Below are 6,392 nucleotides of genomic sequence, written 5' to 3' on the forward strand. Positions count from 1 at the left end.
AGTTTGTACTGTATAGTTTAATGTAACATGTGGACCACTTGTTTGGCTTAAACAAGTCATAAATAAAATGACTGATGATTTAACACAAAAGCTATATTTCTTATCTATAATATGGATTATGTACAAATGCATATATACTTATATTACAAAACCTTATTATATCAAAGATAAAAGTTTAATAAATGGAATATTTTCTCCCACAGAATTATTAAAGAATCAAACTAATTCACAAATCAATTCTTCACAGCATTCTGCTTGGGCTTTAGGAAAATTGTCAAGGTCTACCTGTTCTGTCTTGCATAAGAGGTGGTGGTGTTGCAATTGAAGGTGGGGTTCACAGTCACGTGGTGTTTGTTTTTTGTTTTATTTTCTGCCCTTTTTATTTTTATATGCATTTGGAAAGGTGAATCATTATTTTCATTTTTCTGTAAATTTCCTTTATTAGCCACTCAGAGCCTTCAGGAATGGGCAGCCAAATGAGTGAATTAATAAATAAACAAAACCCTGACCTGATTACATGCTACTTAATCTATGTGCCTGATGACACATTTATTAAAATTAGCCTCTTAACAATTCTATAGTGATATCATTGTTAATTCTTTTTTAATACTACTCAATTGTAAAATGTCTCCAAGTTTTTAAATTTAGCATTAACATGTACACGATACCAAAACCACCATAGCAACCTTTAGAGCTAGTGAATTGTAGTAAACTATAGTTATATTCAGTTTTCTAGTTGCTATACAAGGAGGAAGCTGAGCAACAGTGTTTTGTAAATTGCCTTCTAAGGTGAGAATATAAAAAGAGTAAGATTTAATTTATCATTCAAATACAGCATTCCAACAGACTACTGAAGTCACATAAAAAAACTAATAAAGGAAAAAATCCAAATAAGACAGCTAAAATTACTATCCTTTGTTGTTTTTTAAAAATAAATATGATGTTAATGCCACTGAACAAAGAGTCAATGATTTCAAGTACCCTTTATATAGCACTTAGTGCGTAGTCATGGCTTAATATAAGTGCATTTACAAAATTAGCTACATGCATATCCAAGTATCTGGTTTCACAAGGCACATGCGAATAAGACACCAATACTGCTGGCCAAGAGAATTTAATGTTTAGCATATATGACAGAGAGAGAAAAAAAACTGTCTAAATTAAATTCAAATAAATTCTTTAGATGAAAAATAAGTTTGATTACCTCAGTATACTTTTCCTAAAAAATAATGTTACAAGTCATCAGTTAGGATGGTAACTGCTTTAAAATAAAGTTGGTATATTACAAGCACTTTCTGACCTAGAAAATCGTAAAATAAAACGCCTGCTTCATCAAAATGACAGAAAAACAAAAACAAAAACCCAACACAACACAAATAAGACTTGTTGTTTGCAGCCAGCTATTATTACAGCAAACTTTATTACTACTCTAAACATTTAAACAATTCTCACAGGGCCTTTTTGTTGTTTAGTTACGGTGAAAAAGATTTATAAAGCAAAAGGCAATCTCTAAAATTCAACATTTAAAAAAGATCCCTGTTAAGGTCTAAAATTTAATAATCAAGTTTTAACACCGATCCTAAAGCCCAACTAGCTTTGAACGATTGCCAGTATGACGTGATTACAAGTACTCCACATACCATTCTGAGTCAGACTGTTCCCCCGGCATGAAAATAGCCATTACTTTCCCCAAACCATTGTTGCTAGTTACCTCCGAGTCCCGAAGCGAGGCAATAATTCCTGGTAACCAGAGTAGACGGCGACCACGCCTTCCCGCTGCTCTAACAAGTTGCAAGAGGAGCAGCCGTGTCACATTTCTTCTTTCATACACACCAGCGATCCTAAAGATTAGCCCGCTCGGCCAGCGTAAAAAAACTAAGCTAGCAAAACGGCACGAAAGGGTGAGGGCGGGGGCAGAGACAGGCGCACAGCGCGAAAGGGAAATTTCTAGTTCCCAAATAAAAAAAAAAGGGGGGGGGAGAAAGCCCGTACAGAAAGCGAGAACTGAAGCAAAGCGAGAAACGAACTGGACTATTTATATAACTCTCACATACGCCGGCGGCAAGAAAGCTACTTTATACGTCAGTCTGTAAATAATACTAGCAAAAAAAAAAAAAGGGGGGGATATTTAGTAGTCTTTTGCCAAGTCGTGGCAAAAAAAAAACAAAAAAAAACCGGACATCGATTGTTCAGACATCGATTGTACCAGAAAGAATGGAAAATGTTTCCACCAAACTCTGCCAAGGCAAAGTTTTTAAAAGCGCCGTTGCAAGCAAGCCCTCTTCCCAGGATCGAGGCACGGAGCTTAGTTGGGACCCGGGTCCGTGCTCTAATCTCTCTCCCCTAAACTAAACCCCAGCGGCGATTAAGATCCGAGCAATCAAATCTCCCTCCGGGGGGCCAAAATCCTCCTAGAGGGCTTTTTTTCCCCCCTTCCACACCCACCTGCTTAAGGGCAGATTTTGCTCTCCTTCTGGGAAACGCCAAAAGCCCGATTTCCCCGACTTTTCTCAAACCGACTCGCCTCTACAGGACAGCTTCATTTGGAGCGCGCTGGGCCGCGAAAAGGAGTCGAAGCCAAAAGCCCAGGAAGAGCTGAGAAGTTGAAGGCAGGGGGTACGAATGGCCTCAGCACCCCTGCCCAGCCCCACACTTTCCACCCCCAGAGATCTAAGAATAAGCCCAGAGGCTTCGCCCTTCCTGCCCTCCCTGGGGAAGAAAAAGCAGCCTGGCTCCCTTGTTCCCGGCTCTTACTTCACAGATCGGGCAGCGCTGGACTCCCCGCAGCCACCGCCGCCGCCGCCGCCTCAGCCCTCGGCATGACCGGAGAGCTACTACAAGGAGGCGCCTCCCAGGCCCGACTCAACCCCGGGCTGCTGCTGCTGCTGCTGTTGCTTCTGCTGCCGCCGCCTCCTCAGCCGCTGCCATCTTGTCCTGGCGGCTGTGAGGAAAGCGCCCCACCTCAGCCCGCTCAGCTCCCCGGGCCTCTGCCTCATCTTCCCGGGGAGGGATCCAGCCTGCCGCCGCCACTTCCTTTGCTGCCACCGCCCACTCCGGCGGCTGTTCTCTTCCCGCTTCTTTGGCGGCGGGGCCTGCGGGAACGAGTGCAGCTGGCTCCTCCGTCGTAGCCCTGAGCCGCCCACTCCACTCCCGGGGCAGCGAAGCCGAGGCAGCTTCCTCAACGCCGCTCCGACATGTCTCAGTTCCGTTTCCAGCCTGCGGGGTTCTCCTGGCGAGCGCAAGCGGCCCGCCCTTATCCGCAGCTGTAGCGCCCCCGGCTGGCTACCGGCCGCCGCCTCCTAACTGGATTTCGCCATCCGAAACCCGCCTCCTTCTCGGGGTGAGCATCTTTGGCCCTCGGTTGTACGGTACGGCTCTGGCAGAAGAGCCCAATAAACGGATGGTCAAGGGAGGGGAAAGGGAAGAAAGAAATCGCCCTTCCTTTCAGACCGTCGAGACCGACCTTCCGTCGGGACGACCGAAGCTGCCTTTAAAGGGGATTTAGGATGACAGCCAAAAGCCAAGTCCACTTAATGGCTACGCGGATTTGCAAGTAGATCTCTGAAGAGCCCAAAGCTGTTTTCATTTCAGTCTGCTTCTAATAATAAGTAGTCGGCTTCTCATTTGCTTGGGAAACATTTAAATAATTAAACTTTAATAAACCATTTGTTTCGCAACTAGAATTCCTTCTCCTTTGCAGGGGAGTACTCACATGAAAATAAGCCCTTTGTCTATTTCAGGCCATGATGACCAGCTGACCAAAAGTATTGGATAATGATGGTTCAAAAACAAATACAATGATGTTCTGTTCTTCTCATAAGTTGTATGTGCACAATATGTCAAACTAAAAAACTTTTTTAAAAAATCTTTGGAGGGGTTACTTTCACTTTTCTAGACTTTGCTTCTCAGAGACCATCGCTAATGCTTCCATTAATAATCATTATCCTGGAAAAACTACCTATTGGGCAGGAACAAAAAAGCATGATTTAATAGCTACCGCTTTTATTTCTCCAGAAAGCCACCATCAATACTTGCCTAGATAATGATCACTTGATCCTAGTTTTGAACTGGAGACTCATCACCCTATTTGTTAATTTCTCATAGGCCTATTACATGCAGATTTATCTTTATGAAATATAGATTCAAAAGATGGTCAATGAGATACAGCTCTCAGGACCTCTTCCCAAGGATAGGGTAGCAACAAAGGACTCAGATTGTTACAATTTTTTTCTTTATCCCAAATAATAAAAATGTTCTCAGAGACATGACAATTTAATCTAAACATGAGCCATAAAAATATACTATAGACCTCCTTAGAAGCAACCTTTTAATTTTATGTATTTGAACTCTGGTTTCATCACGAAGCCATACAAGCTAGGAGGGTCATAGTTGCTATATATCATAGATACAAATAAAATCTCCCTCACACCTCCTACTTGACAATATATCTCTAGTGGGAAAAAGTTAAGCCCCGCCTAGTAGCAAAAACCAGACACTGCCAAAGAAGCTTGGTAGCAACTGACACGATAAGGAAAAGCAAATAGATTTAGCTATTTTCTGAAGATCAGTTGTACCACCCTTGAACGCTGTGTTGCCTAGTAATAAATGACACTTCCCAGCAGCCTGTTAGGAAGCCTATTTACCTGAGCTATATATGAGTGAATGGATGAGGGCATGGGCAATTTGGTATAAGCCAAATTAATTGGGGGATATCTCAAGAGAACAGCATACTTTTGCATTTGTTCAAAAATTATGCTGTTTGATTCATTGTTTATTTACATTGATGAGTTAATTGAAATCCTTAAATATTGGTTTAGGGCCATTATTATTTCCATCTACAAGTAACATAAGAAATATCTGCCAGCCAATGATCAACTACTAAGCTTCCTAATTATAATTGACAACATCTATGCCAAAAATGTATTTTGACATTGTAAAATTGGCCGGGAACAACGTTTATCAGACAAATAGGCTGACTTCATATCAGGGCCCTGGTTTTCTATATCCTGATGGAAGTGTGTGCCTAGTCCCAAAAAGTTTATATTTGCAGTATTTGTAAACTTTAAGTAAACTTTTGACTCCAGTTCTTTGGAAATACTATGTCAGAAGTTAAAGGTCTCCTTGATCTTATTCACTTTCACAATGCTTGTTCACTTTCACAATTTTATGTAAATGCCAGTCTGAAAATGCAATGCAATGCAGCATGATATTTATTTTATTCAATTTTGGCACCACCTGACTCCAACTTGACCCTAGGAGACTTACAATAAAAACAAGATAGAAAGAACCATAAATAAATGAGTAAAGTTGAAAATCCAGTCAGTGTTAATCCAGCTGTTCTATCAAATGAATTATTTTATGGTTATATTTTAATCTGTCTCTTGAGCTGATATATAACAAAACAAAATAACCAGTTAAAGTGAACACACAATCATCTATGTGGTCCACCTTTTTTACTCTTTAGACATAAATTTCTGTTCTAATCAGTAGGCTATAACCTGTTTCTCTCATGTGTAATTTAAATATCAATTACATAGTGGATGATTTAAATAAAAAGAAACATCTTCCAATTTCATAAATAATCACATAGCAAATATAGTATAGTATAGGGATTCTATTGGAGATCTCAGCAGGATTAAAAAGAACATGCAGTGCAACAGGATTTTTAGTGTGGACCATTGTTAGAAATTAACTTTTTAGAAAACTGAAACTATAAACTTGGCAACCCCCTCTCCAAAAAAAAACCCTCAAGAAATGTTCTTAAAATATCAAAGGGCAAGCCAGTCTAAATTCATAAGGTAACTGTCTGAGGCAGCCTGATTGTCCTAAGCTTGGCATTTTGCACTGAAGCTTTTGAAAACAATGTGAAGACTAGAGCCTGGATTATTATCTTTTACTATTAATACAATAAGCTTCCAGTCACAAGATTTGGCTCTTCAATTGAACAATTGGACAATCTTCTTAGGTAAAGAACATAAAAATTAAATTGTTAGTACGGATTCTCCTCTCCATTATTATTAGCTTTTAGTTGCCAGGCCAGAGTTCAGATCAAGGATGATAAACATGGAGCATCAAACCAAATGCAACAGCTTCTTTACTCTTATTAACAAGTGCTTTAAAAACCACCAGTTTTTGTACTTAGATCAACTTCAGATCTCTAAATTCTACAAACCATTACGCTCTCATTTTGATGTTTTATCCTTAACCATCCTAGAAGGCAGCCTTATAAACTAAAGCCCTGCCCTCTCTAGAGCTGAAGTAATAGAAACTTTGGTCTTTATCCTCATATATGGACTTTTTAATTTCTAAAATAAGTTGATACAGCTTCATATTCTGATTTCTATGGCCAGACTAATTCATTCTAGGTTCAAGATTGCATCAGCAAATGTAGC

General features: G+C 40.1%; 1 protein-coding gene across 2 annotated transcripts in view; it reads right to left on the reverse strand.

Moving 5' to 3' along the window:
- HIPK3 (homeodomain interacting protein kinase 3) overlaps positions 1 to 3,201 on the reverse strand; it is a 66,036-nt gene extending 62,835 nt beyond the window's left edge. The window contains exon 1 of one of the 2 annotated variants that reach the window (XM_070934462.1): positions 2,755 to 3,201. The gene's annotated coding sequence lies outside the window, so the exon portion shown is untranslated. Of the gene's footprint in view, positions 1 to 1,640; positions 1,780 to 2,754 lie in introns of those variants that run through there. The other variant, XM_070934468.1, reaches the window with a different exon arrangement.
- Positions 3,202 to 6,392: the final 3,191 nt, after the last annotated feature.

This window comes from Pituophis catenifer, unplaced genomic scaffold (assembly GCF_029215685.1).
Source record: "Pituophis catenifer annectens isolate HBS135680 unplaced genomic scaffold, rPitCat1.0.hap2 SCAF_1, whole genome shotgun sequence".
Classification (NCBI taxonomy): domain Eukaryota; kingdom Metazoa; phylum Chordata; class Lepidosauria; order Squamata; family Colubridae; genus Pituophis; species Pituophis catenifer.